Below are 18,788 nucleotides of genomic sequence, written 5' to 3'. Positions count from 1 at the left end.
CAACAACCTACCCATTTCATTCCACCTTTATCCAAGCAATAATAAAAAACACCTAGTAACCAATCGGTGGTTTGGGAACACTTTACTAAGTGCAACCTATTGACCATAATAACCCAAAAGCTCAGTGCAATTTTTGCGCTAAGCTATATAGTTGCCACTACAAGAATGACACTTCATCTATGATACACCACCTCCAGAATACATGTAAAAGTTCCCCCCTTTTAGATTTAAAGGAGTTGGAAAAAGTCAGTCATCTGATGTTAAGAGGGATACAGAGGGAATAATGTATAGCCCACAAAGTTTAGTGAAGTATGATGCAGAAAAACTTAAGGTGTCAACCGCTAAGTTTTTTATTAGGTGTGAATTGCCTTTTAGGCTTGTGGAGAACCAAGGGTTTGTTGAGTACGTGGCTGATTTAGAGTCTCGATTTACTTTGCCATCCCGAATCACTTTAAAAAGAGATTGTATTAAGCTGTATAACGAAAAGAAGATACAGCTAAAAAAATTGTTGGATGGTCAAAGAATCTCTCTAACCGCCGATACCTAGACATCGGTGCAAAATATGAACTACATGTGCATTACTGCACATTTTATTGATTGCAACTGAAAATTGCACAAAAAAATAATAAAGTTTTGCCAAATTCCCAACCATAGGAACAAAACTATTGGGAGGGTGTTAGACTTGGGGTTGCATGATTGGGAGATTAATAAGATCTTGACTATCACAGTTGATAACGCCTCCTCTAATGATGTTGTTGCTAATTACATGAGGAGGAGAATAAATGATAGTGATTGTACCATATTGGGTGGTGAGTTTCTTCACATGCGGTGTACTGCCCATATATTGAATTTGATTGTTATGGACGGTTTGAGAGATATTTATGAGTTTGTAACAAGAATTAGAGATGCCGTTAGATATCTGAAGTCTTCACCGTCGAGGTTTGCCAAGTTCAAGGCTTGTGCGGTAAAAGAAAATATTAGTGGGAGGATGATTTGCTTAGATGTTCCTACTAGATGGAACTCCACATATTTGATGTTGAGTACCGCTAAAAACCACAAACAAGCCTTTGAACACTATTATATGTGTGTGGATAGTGAATTGGTGAACCCCACTGTTGATGATTGGAAAAAAAACACATATTTTTGTAGAGTTGCTGAAAGTATTTTATGATGTTACAATGAACATTTCTGGTTCTTTGTATGTGACAGCTAATGTATACTTCCAAGAACTCTGCACAATTGAACATACATTAAATGATATGTGCAATAGTCATGATATTATCACTAGCACCATGGGCATAAATATGAAAAGTAAGTATGAAAAATATTGGGGTAGCACAGATAGGTTCAACTTGATGATATATGTTGCTTTTGTGCTTGATCCACGATATAAAATGATAGCAATGAAGTTTTGGTTGAATCAATGCAAAGGGGATGAGTGCAAATAATTTGTTGTTCTAAACGTTGACTGTGATCATTATATTAACAATAGTAAGGCACTTAGAGAAGCCATGTGTTTCATGATGGACCCCACATTGGGAAAGAAGGTTTGATGTATGTTTCTTATTTGTTTAACTATATATTTTTATGCCCTTCTTTGTTATTGCAAAGTCTGACTTATCTACTGAAAGCAGATCAACATGAAAGGCTTAGATGGTTTGACCCATAAATGTTGGGACTGGATGTGTTTCAGACGGCAAGCACTTTATGGATTTGATGCACCTGCCAGGAAGAAGCCCCCTAGCAAAACCTACAACTGTTTGCCAAAATGGTGCTGCCTTGTTGTGGCACTGAAAAGTAATGCTGGAAAAATTTCTTGTTGTGTGTTAGAGTTTAATTAAAGTAATGTATGTGTTTTGTAATATTCTTAGCAAATTAGTTCAAACAATGTAATATGTAGTTGATTGCATCTTGTATGTCGCATGCATTTTACATGATGAATATTGATTTTTTTTTTAATTTTTACATGCATTTAGTTAAGAAGTTTAATTAATTGTTTATAGGCTCATGTTTTATTATAGGCGTATGTTGTATTGAGAATATGATTTGAAATTAATAATATTTGAAGTCCAATTAATAATAAAAAAGCTTTTGTGTAAAAAAAAAAAAAATCCAGGTTCATCCCGGAATCTGGGTTTTGAAAAACCCGGATTTACCTGGGTCTGACCTGGACCAACCCGGTCCGGGTTCCGGCTTGGGTTTGAAACCCGGGTCCCGGTTCGGGTAGACCCGGGTTCCCGGGTTGGAACCCGGATGAACACCCCTATATATAATTTATTCATATATCGACTATCCCGAAACGGTACACGAAATGGTACCGGTACCGAAATATTTCATTCCAGTGCCTTGATCAGTACGGCTTCTAGTACGGTATTCAAGACATTGGTTCAGACGGATCGAAGAAAAGGGAGAATTCCCATGGCCGCATTTGCTCTATTATTATTTTTTTCCCTTGAGATTTTTGTTATCCATTGTATTTATGGGTAACTAAATTCTCAAGTAAGGCTAGAGATGAACTTGCACATTAGATGATATTTTTAATTTATGTATTTGGCTTTCAAATACTAAAACTCTTTTATTTTATCATTCTCAATTCATTGTTGATGTTTTCTTCTCTGAATTATTATAGAATTTATTCTATTTATGGATTCTGTCATGTTTTTTCTATTGAATGGATTAATTCTTTGATTATGTTTGGATCAATTATTTATCTATATCGATTTAATTCTTTGCTGCAATATTGCACCTTGAGTATATTGTTGTCGTTAGATTTTCTCAATAGTGATAATAATTTACGTATTTTAAAAGTGGTGAATGATTTTTCAAAGGGTTACATTTGGTTTAATCTTGGTTTATAAATCTATATCTTCCGATTGGAAATTTTGGGAATTGAGTTTCCAATTGAGTTATTCAATGAATTAAGAATAATTAAAATATTAGATTCGTGCAAGGAATTCCCAACGCTTTATTGTTTGTCAAATTTGAGTACTTTTTTCGTTAGTCATTTTACTTCATTTTAATTTGCATTTAAAATTAATCTTTGTTCTCCATTAACCATTTAATATTTTTCTTTAGTTTCTTTGTTCCTTCTACTACTTTTTTTAATTTGTTTCTCTGTAAAATTGACATCCCAAATTTGTGCTACAACTACTGCGTTAATCTTTGGGCCTAATCACAACCCTCAGCTAGTTAGAGATCTTAGCCATTTGTTTAAGATTCACAAGCCTAGTATCTTGTTTCTTATGAAAACTAAGATACAAAATATCAGAGGGAGAGGATTCGATGTAGTTTGGGTTTTAAATGTTTATTCACAGTGTATGGAGTAGGAAAAAGTGAAGGTTTGGCTGTGTTATGGGATGAGGAAACAAGACTCAGAATTCATACATACTCAGACAGACATATTAATGCACGGATTGATCAAAAGAGCTTTTCATGGATGTTAACTTGCTTCTATGGGGATCCTGAAATAGAAAAAAGAAACAATGGATGGAGTCTATCGAGACATTTGAAAATGCAAAATCCCAAGAGATGGCTTTGTATAGGAGATTTCAACGAAATCCTATATCAAAGTGAGAAGAATGGGGGAGCTAGAGGAGAAGAAAAGCAAATGGAAAGGTTTAGGAATGTGCTCACAAATTGTAAGCTTAATGATGTGGGATTTCAAGAAGGCAAGTTTACATGGGCTAATAACAGACTTGATCACTCTTTCACAAAGGAAAAACTTAATAGAGTAGTAGCAACTTCTGATTGGTGTGTAGAATTTGGTAACAGTGAGGTTCAAGTGTTGGCATCTTCAACATATGACCATTGTCCTATATTAATCTTATTACAAATGCAGCAGAAGATGAAAATGAAACATAGGTATGTATATAGATATGAGGATAGATGGTCAACATACTCCGATTATGAGGAAATTATTTCGAATGCTTGGCAGTAGGATGAGAATCAGATAGAGGGATTAGGAACAATTCAACAGAAGTTGGCAGGCTGCATGAGGGATTTAAAGAAATGGAGCTACAAGAAGGAATATGACCCAAAAGGAAGATTGACACAGAAAATGGAAACATTGAAGGAAGTGCAGCAGTAAAAAATAGCAAAAACTGTGCAATAAGTCAAACAATTGCAAAAAGAAATGGAAGATATGCTGGAAAGGGACCATTTGACATGGAAACAAAGAGCAAAAGTTACATGGCTACAACAAGGGGATCGAAATACTAGATACTATCATTTGTGTGCCACTCAGAAAAAGAAGAGGAATACTATAAAGTATATCACATATGAGAATGAGGTAAAACATTCAGATCCTAGCTTAATTGGGAAGATCTTCACTGATTATTATAGAGGTCTATTTACAACATCTTAGCCAAGCAACATAGATGGCTTTCTCAATGCAATTCCCAGAAAGGTCACTCAGGCCATGAATGATGAATTGCTTTTAACTTTCAGTAGAGAAAAGATCAAGAATGTTGTGTTCCAAATGGGTCCATATAAAGCACTTGAACTAGATGGGTATAGGGCCTGTTTTTATAAAAAATATTGGTCAGTGGTGGGAGAAGAGGTAAGTCAAGCAATCTTAACCTTCTTAAATTCTGACCAAGACATGGTAGCCATTAATTTTATATACCTTGTGATGATACCAAAGAACTCAAAGCCATATGGCGTGCATGTTGCGATTTACTTTTGATAAGTTCAAAAGTTTATTCAAGAACAAGAGGAGATATACTCAACTCATAATGAATAAATTCATCAAATTTCATAAAACTGATTAAAATGAGGCTACAAAAAGTATTTAAAGCAAAACCTAATTAAAACACTAGCCAAAATAAATTCTCATCTTCCAAAAATGCCCCTAAGTGAATAATGTCGCGACTATAGTACCTTGGTTACAGTAACTCAGCTACAATACTTCTTGAAACCCTAGTTCGTTACAATACTTCTTGAAATTCAGGTTCAACAAAATAAAACATATGTGGGCCAATCATCCTCAAGCCCAATTATTCTAAACTAATAAAATAAGTCCTTAAAATGAATTAAACAAGTTGAAAGCTTTTAAGTGTCCAAAGCCTTTAAGTCATGTTGTTACCCTCTACCATAACTTGTATCAAATGAATCAAAATTGGATCTATCCTTCAAGCCCATCTTGAATGTTGGGCTCTTTCTAGACTCGTCCCAAGTGGATTGCACCAATCCTTGCATTTCCCCTTGATTTATTTGGCTCTTGGCCTTGTAATTGGCCTATCTGAAACTTGCCAATGATCATTAAGACTACGTTCATCTTAGTGCCCATCAGGTGGGGTTCTCAAGACCAAACTGCCAAAGTATATTGGAAAAAATTGGAAGAGTCTTAACTCGAGTAAAGGGGAAGGAGGCCTTGGTTTTAGAGACTTGGTGACTTTCAACCTAGCACTACTGGCTAAAAAAGTATGGAGGATGCTCACAAAGGAAACATCAATGGCAGCTAGAATTTTAAAAGCTATATACTTTCCTCATACATCTATTTTTTAGGGCCAAAGCTAGTTCAAGACCTTCATATGCATGGAAAAGTATATGTGCACTAATCCCTATTGTTAATGAAGGATATATATGGCAAGTTGGGGATGGAAAGAGCATTAAAGTGTGGAAACACAAGTGGATTAAAAGAGAGGGGCCTAGCATGGTTCAATCACTAAGGAGAATTCTATTAGAAGATGCAATGGTCAATGATCTAATTGATAGACAAGCAGGGTGGTGGAACATTCAACTCTTAAAGGATACTTTTATGGAAATTGAGGTAGAGGAAATTTTACAAATACCTGTGTCACAAATAGGCTCTCCAGATAAATTGGCTTGGAAAGGCACAACAAATAGTTGTTTCTCGGTAAGGAGTGCTTACCACCTATAAAAACAAAAACAAAAACAAGCTACTGAGCATGGAAAATCATCAAACACAAGTAATAAGAGAGAATTGTGGAAGTGTGTATGGAAATTGGAGACCACTAATGCTGCCAAGGGATTCATATGGCATGTATGCAAGGATGCTCTCTACCCACCAAACAAAATTTAAGCAAGAAGAAAATAGTCACAGGCCCTCTATGTCCCATTTGTTTTAAGTCACAAGAAAATCTAGGACATATTATGGTCATGCCCCTCTACTCAAGAATAGGAAAATGCAAAAAGCTCCAATTATAGATGAGGAGTTTGGGAATATATTTATGTAGGTGCTTAATAGAATTTGGCTAGAAGATATAAGCTTCTTTGTAGAAACAACACGGTCTATATGGATCAGAAGAAATAAATAGATATTTGAAGGAAACCTTTTACATCCATCAATTTTGTTCAACAAAAGTTTACAAGCACATGAAGAGTTCACTCAAGCTCACAACCGAATGAGTAGGTTAAGCAAAATTCAACACCAGCAAGCAAGTTTACAGTGGCAACCTCCACCAATAGACTGGTTAAAAATGAATTGAGATGTGGCAATAAAGAAGGCAGAGCAGAAGATATGAGTATGAGTGGTATTAAGGGATCAAGATGGGGAAGTTTTGGCAACACTAATGCAACCTGTTATTGCAGAGGCTTGGGGCTTGGTTACAATAGCAAGTTGGTGTAAAAACATGGGGCTGCAACATGTGGTCTTTGAAGGGGACTCGAGGCAAGTTGTAAATGCAGTGATGAATGATAGAGAACGACATGGTATGTTAAGTTGTTTACTTAGAGATGTAAAAGTCAATCAAGTGGATATAGTGTGCATATCAAGAGAGAAGGAAATAAGGTGGCTCATTAATTGGCTCAATAAGAAACTTCTTTGTGCACTAGAATTATATACATGTAATACCATGTATATTGCCTCTTTTAATGGCTAAAAGCCAAATAATTGTTTGATGAATGAAGTTGAATGGTTTTATACAAAAAAAAGAAAAAGAAAAAGAAAGAAATGATATCATCGCAATAGCCCATGATATCTGTTGTAGTGATATTGTATTAAATGTGGATGTTTATGATCAACAACGCAGCAAGTAAATCTGCAACCAATGATAATGGTTAAAGCTTTTGGCAATGCCCCAATCCATTGGTCGAGTACGTACGAAGATGCATAATATTGTGGAAGGGCATCTGCGCTCTTTTGTAATATTCTTTTAGGAGTAATGCGAGAAGGACTTTAATATCATCATAGGGGCCCGCAGGGTGCCACCCTTGGCTTGGACCCCCATGGTTCAACAAGACACTTGAGGCCTAAAAATCACCCTTGACTTAGTAGAGTCAAGTTGAGTCACCAAAGAGAACACCCGCCTAAATATCCCAGTAGTGTTAAGATATCCATTCAAAACAGATGGATAACTCAAAAGAATAGGGATTCAAGTTTCAAATAATAGATGAGGCAATTAACCGGAAGGATCCAAAGAACGTAAATTCTCTATTTAAAGAGGTTAGGTATGCTAAGGAAGGTGGGGAATATTTGAGTTCTGAGATTATACATATTATTACTGACGTAGGCTTTGGAGGATCCACTTTCAACCCCCCCAAGCCTTCTTTATCTTTGGTTGTAGGAGATCGAAAGTGCGTAGTGGTGAAACACGTCCTCAATAGTTGGCGCCGTCTGTGGGATTCTAATATCTTACAATCAGCGTGCTTTTCACATGCCCACCACCACTCGATCTCAAGTAACTAGAGATCAGGTGGAGACTTCACGAAACATGGAAGGAAGGCTTGCATAAATGGAAGAAATAGTGAGGAGGCTCACCACTGAGGTCGAATCACTACGAAATGAGAATGAGGTCCTCAAGGCAAAGAACGGGCTGTCAGGAGAGGACACGACACCCAGCCAAGCAAACAGGATAGAGGCGGAGGCTCACAGCGTGGGTGCAGGTAAAGCCTCTTAGGAGAACAAGGAAACAAAGAAGTTACACCATGATCTACGCAGCTTGATGGATAAATATGAGGAAATGTCCAAGAAGATAAGGACTTCGTCTTCAGTTGATCAGCTACTAACCAACACTAACCTACCATACACTTCAAAGGTCATGGCGGTACCGCTTCTGCCAAAATTCAAGGTCTTGTCGATAGACATGTACGATGGCTCCAAGGATTTGGTAGAACACTTGGAGACTTCTAGGGCCCACATGACTCTCCATGGGTTCCCAAGAAAGATCACATGTAGAGCTTTTCCTTTGACGTTAAAAGGAGCTGCACGGGGATGGTTCAGAGCACTATAGCCAAACTCCATTGAGAATTTTGAAGAATTGGGAAGACAATTCATCACCCAGTTTATGGCTAGTAGGCGGAGAAGACAGACAATAACGTACCTGTTGACGAAGAAGCAGAGGGAGGACAAAACCTTGAAAGTGTATTTGGCTTGATTAAATAAGGAAAGAATGACCGTTGCTGACCAAGACAAAAAGATCATGTTGGCAACATTGCTGGGGGAAATCTATTCAAGGAGTCCTTTCATGACCAAGTTAGCAAAGAAAATCCCATCCACTCTGTGAGAATATGGATCGGGCAGACAATTTTGTGAACACTGAAGATACGTTGATCGCCCTCACCACCAGGCTAGGGCAAAAGGAGGAGAGTGCGTCGAAGGAAGGCCCTAGGAAGACCCAAGAAAGTAGTCTAAGGCCAAGGAAGAATCAATACGAGAAAAAGTGAGAAACAGGGCGGTATAACAATGGTCATGTACACTATTCCAATGTACAAGACCAAGACAAAATGAAGGAGAATAAGTGCGATGAGGACCATGGGCAACAGACACAAAGGTACTATACGCACCATAGAGCGAATGGTCATCAGATTGAGGATTGTCATACACTCAAACAAAAAACTGAGGAATTGAAGGGCAGCGGATAGCTAGAACGCATTGTGGCCAAGAACACCTATTCGCCATGACATTCTTACGATAGGAGACAAGAGTGTAAGTCTAGACGGAGCGAGAGCTCAAGAAGAGGAGCATCATCTAAAAGAGCAAGGACGTCACAAGAACTGAGAAATCACTGGCCCAAGCAAGAAGCAGATCGGTGGAATCCACCTTTGGGAGAAATCCGCACCATAGCTAGGGGTTATGCGGGAGGAGGCCCAATCTCGTTGGGAAGAAAAACCTATGCAAGATGGGCAAGACACGAAGAAGTTTACAATGTGGAGAGGCCTGTTAAATATGCAAGGGTGCGAACCTCGCCCCCAATCTCCTTTGGCGAGGAAGACTCCTGAGGGGTGGTATACCCCCATGATGAGGCATTAGTGGTGACAATGCTGGTAGCAAATTATACGATCAGGAGGATATTGATAGATAATGAAAGCTCAGCGGACATCCTATTATGGGATGCTTTTGCGAAGATGAGATTAAATATGAGCCAACTTCGTCTGGCTCCAACCACATTGAGGGGATTTACTGGAGACGTAGTCCAACCCATGGGGTCCATCACACTACCTGTGTCAATGGAAATTGATCCTTACATTGCCACCACTATGACTGACTTCTTGGTGGTCAGATTCAGTCATCATATAATGCCATTATAGACTGGCCAACTTTGAAAGCCTTGAAGGTAATCACGTCTACTTACCATCTGAAAATTAAGTTTCTTAAGAAAATAGGAATTCACGTGGTATGCGGCAAACAGGTGTTGGCCTAAGAATATTATGTTCAAGAGCTAAAAAGACGAGAGCGGGACATAAAAATGATAGAGCCGTGAGAAAATGGCGATGGAACCTACCCGCTGCCTTCGCTTGAAGTTTTCATGGCAGAAACGGAAACAAGGGATGAGGAAACGCTAAGGCAAGGAGAAGTCGATGAACTGTTGGAACTTTTACGTTCCGATCTAGCCCAACCGGGCAACCATGTAAGGATCGGGACTACAATGGCAAAGGAGGAAAGGACTCGCCTAATACAGTTACTTTTGGAGCACAAAGACATCTTTGCCTGGAACCATCAAGATATGCCAAGAATCAACAAGTAATAAAACATCGATTGAATGTTAACCCGAACATAAGACTTGTTAAATAGAAGAAGAGGAATTTCAGCACTGAGAATTATAAAGCAATGGTAGAGGAAGTGGATCAATTGTTGGCAACAAGATTTATTAAAGAGACTCAGTACCCAGAATGGTTGTCAAACGTTGTTTTAGTGAAGAAATCCAATGGCAAGTGCTGAATGTGCGTCGACTTCACATACCTCAACAAAGGGTGCCCAAAAGATAGCTTTCCTTTCCCTAGGATAGATTTGATAGTCTACGCCACGACTAGTCACAAGGTTTTGAGCTTCATGGACACCTACTCCGAGTACAACCAAATCAAAATGAGCCGTATTGACCAGGGTAAAACGGCCTTCATAATCGACCGGGGCTTGTACTGTTACACGGTTATGCCCTTCAGATTGAAGAATGATGAAGAAATATACCAAAGGCTGGTTTACAAAATGTTCAAGGATTGGATAGGCCGGAACATGAAGGTATATGTGAACGATCTGTTGGTAAAGAGCATGGAGTTTGGGCAACAATTGAAAGATTTGAAGGAAATTTTTGGTGTACTACCCCAGTAAAAAATGAAGCTCAACCCGACCAAGTGCGTGTTTGGGGTTCAATCGGGCAAATTATTGGGCTTCATGGTGTCTGAGAGAGGCAATGAAGCGAATCTCTAGAAACTCAAGGTGATCATTGAAATGAAACCTCCCGTAACTTTTAACGAGGTCAAAAAACTGGCAGGGAGGATAGCGGCCCTTAGCAAGTTCATGTCCTGCTCAACGAACAAATGCATCCCTTTCTTCCAGGTATTAAAGAAGGCTCGAGATTGGGATGAATAGTGCGAGGAAGCAATCGTGCAACTGAAAGAATACCTAAGCCACCCACCACTGCTTAGTCAAACTAAGAAGGGGGAACCCTTGTGACTATACCTGGCAGCCACCCCCGATGCGGTTTTTTGCCACCTTAGTCAAAGATGAGGGTAAAAAGCAAAGGTTGGTCTCTAGAGGCCAAACACTTAGGGTGACTGGTGAAATTGTTCTTCGATTTGAGTGAGTATAACATCAGTTATGTTCCCAAAATCACTGTCAAAGGACAAGTCCTGACCAATTTTGTTGCGGAACTGACGAACTTTCCTGAGGAGACGCAGAAAATGCCTGAGACAGAACCGTGGCTAGTACATGTCAATGGCTCATCCTGTCGGGTATGAGGAGGTGCAGGAGTGCATATAATAATGGACAATGGCGTGGAGTCATTTCACGTCGTCCGGTTGAATTTCAAGGTGAAAAACAAGGAAGCAGAATATGAGGCGGTGCTCGTGGGGTTGGCTGTAGCTGAGGCATTAGGAGGAAGGTCGATAACAATGAAGGCTGATTCTCAGGTGGTAGTTGGGCAAGTCACGGGAGAGTATTCGGTAAAGGGACCAAAACTAATAAAGTACCTCCATCATGTCCAAGAGAAATCCTGTCAATTCCAGTATTTTGAATTGAACGAATTCCCAAATGGGACAATTGGAGGATGGATCGGCTAGCACAATCAGCATCGGTAGGCACGAGCAGCATTGACAGGCCAGGAGCAGATGTTGCCATGGGAAGTAACCCTCAGGACAGTAGACGTGGTAGCAGTAGGGGAGGAAGTGTTTGGGATTGATGGAAGCTTGCCAAGATGGGTAGATGATATTATCAAGTACTTGAAGGATGGAGAGCTACCTGCTTCTTGGGAGTAGGCGAGGAAAGTAAGAAACATGGCAACTCGGTTCACTTTTATAGACGGGATATATACAAGCGGGGTTTCTCGAGTCCATTGCTAAGATGCATATCGAAGGAGGAGGCCGAGTATATGATGAGGGAGATACATGAAGGTGTTTGTGGGAACCATTCGAGGGGAAGGTCATTGGTTGCAAAAGCCATGAGGGTTGTCTACTACTGGCCCAATGCCCTATGGGACTCAGAGGAGTTGCTGAAAAAATGCACCCAGTGCCAATTACACGCACCAGTCTCGAGCATGTCGCCAGAAGAGTTGAAGTCAATGACAGCCCCATGGCCATTTGCCCAATGGAGGATAGATCTGGTTGGTCCTATGCCCCCGAGTAAAGGAGGAATGAAATTTATCATCGTCGCCGTTGACTATTTCACAAAGTGGGTGGAAGCTGAGGCAATGGTGATTGCTCAAAATGTGACGAAATCTATATGAAAGACAATTGTGTGCAGATTCGGGATACCACAAAGTATCGTCTTTGACAATGGCAAACAGTTCAATTCAGAGCATTACCATAAATGGTGTTCATAATTAGGGATCAAAGCCAAATACTCTTCTCTCGAATACTCGCAGGCAAACGGTCAAGTCAAAGCAACCAACAAGACCTTAGTCGGGATACTGAAAAAAAAGGTTAGCAAAAGGAAGGGGTCATGGGCAGACGAACTTCCGAAGATCTTATGGGCGTATAGGAAAACACCCAAGACGTCAACAAGAGAAACTCCCTCCACCTTAGCATATGGAACCGAGGCCATGATACATGTAGAGGTGGGGATACCCAGCCATGGGAAACTTCATTACGATGCTGATAGAAATGAAAGCAAATTGGAAGAACATTTGGACCTGCTAGAAGAAAGAAGGGGAAAAGCTGAGACAAGGGTGGCCACCTACAAAAAGAAGATGGAGCAGCACTTTAACAAGAGAGTGAGACCGAGGTGACCACCGCAAAAGAAGAAAAACTGGGCCCAAGATGGGAGGGGTCGAACATGGTTACAGGAACCAGTCGGCAATGAACCTACTGCCTAAAAGATACAGCAAGCAATGAATTGTTAGACCCGTGGAATGCTGAACACCTAAGAAAGTTTGATGTTTAAAGATTCATTATTATGCTTAAGACATTTTGTAGTATCGTTATTTTTTTGCCAAAGGATCTTATTTTTGGTAAACTCAGTTATTTATATTATGTTATTGCTTTCATTATTTCATATATTTCACCAATGTTAAGCAGCAATTCTTCCGCCATACTCCACTCACCTAGGTTACACGGTTGAGAACTCTCCCGCTACACCTTCTAGCCAAGGCTACACGATCGAGGAACCCTCCCGTTACGCCACTCGCCAATGTCAAGTAGTCGAGCAACTCTCTTGCCATACTCCACTAGTCGAGGTTACGCGGTCGAGAACTCTCCCGCTATACCTTTCCTCCAAGGCTATACGGTCGAGGAACCCTCCCATTACGCCACTCTTCAATGTCAAGTAGTCGAGCAACTCTCCCACCACACTCCACTTGCCAAGGTTACGCAGTCGAGAACTATCCCGCTACACCTTCTAGCCAAGGCTACATGGTCAAGGAATCCTTCCGTTACGTCACTTGCCAAAATCAAGTGGTCGAGCAACTCTCCCACCATACTCCACTTGCCAAGGTTATGTAGTCGAGAACTCTCCCGTTACACCTTCTCCTCAAGGCTACACTGTCGAGGAACCCTCCCCTTACGCCACTCCCTAAAGTCAAGCGGTCAAGCAACTCTCCCGCCATACTCCACTTGCCAAGGTTACGTGGTCGAGAACTCTCCCACTACACCTTTTTCTTACCAAAGCTACACGGTCGAGGAACCCTCCCATTATGCCACATCACAAAGTCAAGCAGTTGAGCAAATCTCCCGCCATACTCCACTCGCCAAGGTTACGTGGTCGAGAATTCTCCCTCTACACCTTCTCGCCAAGGCTACATGGTCGAGAAGTACCCCCGTTATGCCACTTGCTAAGGTCAAGCGGTCGAGAAACTCTCTAGCTATGCTCCACTCACCAAAGTCAAGCGATCGAGCAGCTTTCCCACCATAATCCCCTTGCCCAGGTCACCCGGTCAAGCAAATCACCACACAACTGGCTAGACCACGCAATTGAATCTTAAACAAGTTAAGTTTGTCTTCATCCCTATTCTCTTGACACCTTATTTAAACAAGAATCAGACTATAGCAAGGTATTTATTACAATCCATACATATACAACTCATTGAATATACAATTGGTAAAATAAATGAATAAAGTAAACATTCGTATTACTTAAACAAAGGAATAAAGTAAAAATTCACACAAGGGAGTAAAATGAACATTTGTATTACTTGATAATAGCAAACACTGAGGACTTCCAAAATATACAATAACTAAGGGGCACTTTGCCCGAAATTTAAACATAGTCCAAAAATAAAATCTCAAGGAACATGAGGAGGGGGAAAGGCATCAGGCATCAGGCATCACATCTGGCAGAACTGGTTCTTATCTTTCTCCACTTCAACGTGCGAAGGTTAGTATCAGGATGTGCAAGTAAAAGCGTCCGCAGCTACTTGATACCAAGTTTGAAGCCAAGCCCAAAACCACGATCCCGAATTGCGCAGGTAGAGTTAATATGAGGGATAAGGCAATCAATTTGCTTCTGCAAACAACCCAGCTCCTGGTTCAGCTCGGACACTTTCTTTTTAGAAGCAAGCAGGGTTTTCTTGTTATTCTCCCAGCTCTGATTCAACATCAAGAGATTTCGGTCATGCTCTCTAAAGGCATTCTTGGCACCAGCCAAGTCCTGCTCTGCTTTAACTTTCTCACCCTGAGCAACGCTCAGCCGGATGTTGGTTTCTCGCCATTCCTCCTCAGAAGTAGCTAGGTGGGTGAGGCAGTCAGTTTTTGCCTTCGTAGTTCCTTCATTCATTGGTCAGGTTGTTTTGTTCAGCCTCCATCTCGGTAACGCTATATACAACGTGTTTTCGCCTAATGCGCTTGCCAGATGGGATTTGAGGGAGGTGACCTGTTCCTGATTAGAGGCTTCAACCCTGGAAAGCTCCCCAGCCAGCTTTTCTTTCTCCTCCCGGGGAGAAACAACAGCCCCATGGGCCTTACCAATGAATGAACGCATGGGGTCGTTTTCTTCTTCAAGCTCCATACGATCTTCCACCAGCATCTTAGCCAACTTATCAACTCCTTGCAAAAGACCAATCAGAACAAGGAAAATCATGGTCCAACCAAAATGACAACGATCTAGGCAAAGTTAAAACAAATAAAAGTAAAAATCACTGGTGAAAGAATGTCGCGTAAGTTGAGAACGGTGGAACATAATGCTTCATCATGGTGTGATCTGAAGGCTTGAGAAGAGTCCTTTGGCTGAGAAGAGGAAGCTCCACTCCAAGCAATAGGCATCTGGAAGGAAACCCCAGCCACGCCCTTTGGAGTCAACGGCTCTCGAGCAGGAGGAGGTGACGGGTCGGTGTTTGCTTGAGCTGATGTGCCCGTTATTTGGTCGGCTGGAGAAATGGCGGCACCCTTCTAGAATGGAGTCCCGTCGAAATGTCTAGCCTAACAATTGCCAACGAAAAAGGTTGGAGAAGTTTCCCCAACCCCTCTCAGGGAAGTGCTGGAAAGGGGAGGGGGGGGGGGGGAATGGCAGCATCCTCCTGAAATGGAGCCCCATTGGAGTGTTTGGCCTGACAGTTGCCAACAGGAAAGGTGGGAGAAGGTTCCTCGCCCCATGGGGGAAGTGCTGAAAAGGGGGGGAAGGAATCGACACCCTACTCCCACTAGCAAAGGATAAGTTTGGGAAGACAAATGGCAATTCAGGAGTGTCCCCACCCGAAGCTGTCAAGGTAGCAGACGACAAATCACCAACATCCCCTGGCTAAATCGAGTCCTCATACACATCCAGCAAGGAAGGAAGGTCACCGAAAAGAGGTGCGTTGAGGAAATCTGGATCCATACAGAGATAAAGTCCTCCCCCTCCTGGGGAGGGTAATCCTCTGGAGTGATCGCTCAACCAGCAGAAGCCTCTGGTCTCAAGGCCTCCTTAGCTTCAAGAATAAAATCCAACTCAACATTCCCCTGGGCCATAATGGCGTCCAACGAATCAAACCAAGTTAATGGGGGGTTCCACGATCCCTCTCTTGTGCTTGCTGACTTCATTACCAGGCGAGCCTTCTTTCTCTTTTCCCCACGCCTCTAGAGGTGGCCCCCTTTTCAAATTCCCCGCCAGCGATGGGGCACCAAGGATTTCAGGACCAAGCACATGGGCCGGCTAGGCACCATCAAGAATCTATCAATATTGCTAGGCGTCAAGAGGGTGTTAGACTAGGTAGACTTAAGGTTAGCCATCACCCAAGATTGAACCAAGAGAATGCGAGATTCTTCTCGAGGAGATAGTAGAACTTCAAGATCACATTTGTTGGGAACCGGCAATCAAGATGCCTGAATGGAACTTCTCAAATTGAAGCCTCATCCACTGGAAATTCTCACCCCCTTCCCGAGACAAAGAAAAATTTCATTGACCAATCTTTAGCATGGGAATATTTATGCACAAGTTGCACCAATTTGTTACAAGACATAAAGCTACACAAATTCCCATATAAGCGTCTAAACCCATGGAGAAAAAGAAATTTCCGAGCGGCAAGATCAAGATAGTCATCACCAGTGGACTCCAGAACCCGCCGCCACAAAACGCAACAGGCCATCAAAATACGTCATGCATTAGGCACCAGTTGGGCAGAAGCAAGGCCTAAGATGTCTAAAACGTCACATACAGGCCACACAAAGGGCAGACGGAGCCCCATTGAAAACATGGCCAAGTAAAGAGCAACGGAAATAACCATACCTCTAATGTCAACAACTCCTTGCCACTGTCCAAGCAACATCAACTCCACCGAGTCAGGGATGCTAAAATGGTCCCTCGCATCGTCTAGTTCACAAAGAGAGAGGAAGGATATCTAGCGATGGCCTTCAAAGATAGAATGAGAAATGCCCTGTTCGACGTTAGGGTTAGTAGCGGCACTGCCACCAGGGGTAGAAGGCTTTCGAGGTCGCGAGGGGCACCACCATGAGAGGAACCGGCAACTTGGTCTTTGTTAGAAGCCATGGAAATACGAGTACAAAAAAGTGCAATGAAGGAGGAAGAAGAAGGAGATTGGATGGCACGAAAAGCTGGAAGTAAGAAGCTAGGAAACTTGCACGAAAAGGTAGAAAGGGAGGAAAAGAAGAATGAGCAACACTTCACAATAAATACTGATGGGAGGTGATATGTGGGAAGACGTATCGGCTTCTGACAAACGTTGTAGGGGAATCATGATGAAGAACCCCAAACGTCACCCTAAGGTCACTTTGAGCGTGGTAGGAACTCGCAGGGTAGCCACAAGGAGCTTACGCCCACGTCGTAGGGCTAGCGCCTAGTTGACTTGAAAGCCCCATCGCGTGACCCACGAGAAGGGCTCACAAGGTAATTAGCGGAGAACAAGTTAAATTAACTGAGGAAACCTAAAAGAAAATTAATATAACAGTCTCATCCCACAATATGTAATGAGACTTCACGAGGTAACTGGAAGGGCTTTAATATCACCATAGGAACCCGCGGGTTGCCTCCCTTGGCCCAGACCTCCACGGTCCAGAAAGACACTTGAGGCCTAAACATCCCCCCTGATCCAGTAGGGTTTAGGTTGAGTCACCAAAGAGAACACCCACCCAAATATCCCATTATTGTTAAGATATCCATTCAAAACAGATGAATAACTCAAAAGAATAAGGATTCAAGTTTCAAATAATAAGTAAGCAGGTAACCTAAAAGATCCCAAGAAGGCAAATTCTCTATTTTAAGAGGTTAGGTAGGCTAAGGAATGTGGGGAATATTTTAGTTATGAGATTATACGTATTACCACTGATTTAGGCATCGGAGGGTCTTCTTTCAACCTTCAAGCATTCTTAATTTTTGGTTACAGGAGGTCGAGAGTGCGTAGCGGTAAAACACGTTCTCAACAAATACTATACACCACATGCTCATCATTCATATTTTCATCCCACTATGTAAGATGTGAGACTTTAATTATCTTTGGATGATCTTTTTTTTTTTTAAATAAATATAAAATTGATTGACAATGTCACCTTATCATAGTGGGATGAATACAGGATAAGAGTGTGATGTATTCTAATTTTCCTTTTTTTAGATAGAGTTTTTCTTTAAATTCGGTCCATGAAATTTTTCCAGCTCATCTATAAAAAATATTAGTGTCCATTAATTAATATCATGCAATAAATTACATATAGTACTTTTTTAGAAGTCTATCTTAAAAAATTGTAACGCGATCCTTTTATTAAAAAACATGTGCTTCTCATATATATGTTCAAGGAAGTTTTCTCAAACCCAATTTAGAAGAAAACTCTATTTTATTTCTCTTTTCCTCTTTGCAGTTTTTCTTTCTGTTTTTTCTTAGTGGGCTGCAAATAATAATAATAATAATAATAATAAAAATAATAATATATAGGAAAGGGAGACTCCAAAAAATATCCCAATTAAGCAAGCCGTAGAGCAAAGAAAAAAAAACTATTAAGAAATGGACAAAATTAATTGGGCAGGTCACTTCTTTCAGCATGGTGGCAAGGCATATCACTGTATGTGTATATATATAGCGTGTGGTGAGTTTTGAGAAAGTCCATAGCTAGGCAGAGTGATTATTATTAATTAATCTCGAGTACTTGTTGGTGGAAGGAGTGTAAACCTTTAACAAAAAGGGGTGTAGATGAGCAAGATCAGTCAATGGTGGAATGCATAGGCACGTGGATGCCGTGCATTCCATTAACCTCATGAGTACTGGTGCATGTACGTGCATCACAAAAATTGTCGATGACTAGCCAAAAATATGTGGACCCACTAGATCAAGGCCAGGAATATTCTTTTTGCAAGGCGTGTCTTGATCATGTTGAATATGGTGAATTTATATAGATCAACGCCAAACAATAGCCACAGACATATCTGCAGATATATAATTTGTGGCTGCCCAAGTAGTGACTTTAAACCACACGGCACATAGACGATGACGAATCATAGCTAGAGCTCGTCCTATATGTATGTCTCTATATTGAATGTA

The sequence above is a fragment of the Juglans microcarpa x Juglans regia genome, chromosome 1S (genome assembly GCF_004785595.1).
Source record: "Juglans microcarpa x Juglans regia isolate MS1-56 chromosome 1S, Jm3101_v1.0, whole genome shotgun sequence".
NCBI classification, from domain to species: Eukaryota; Viridiplantae; Streptophyta; class Magnoliopsida; order Fagales; family Juglandaceae; genus Juglans; species Juglans microcarpa x Juglans regia.
Note: the sequence above shows the minus strand (reverse complement) of the source record.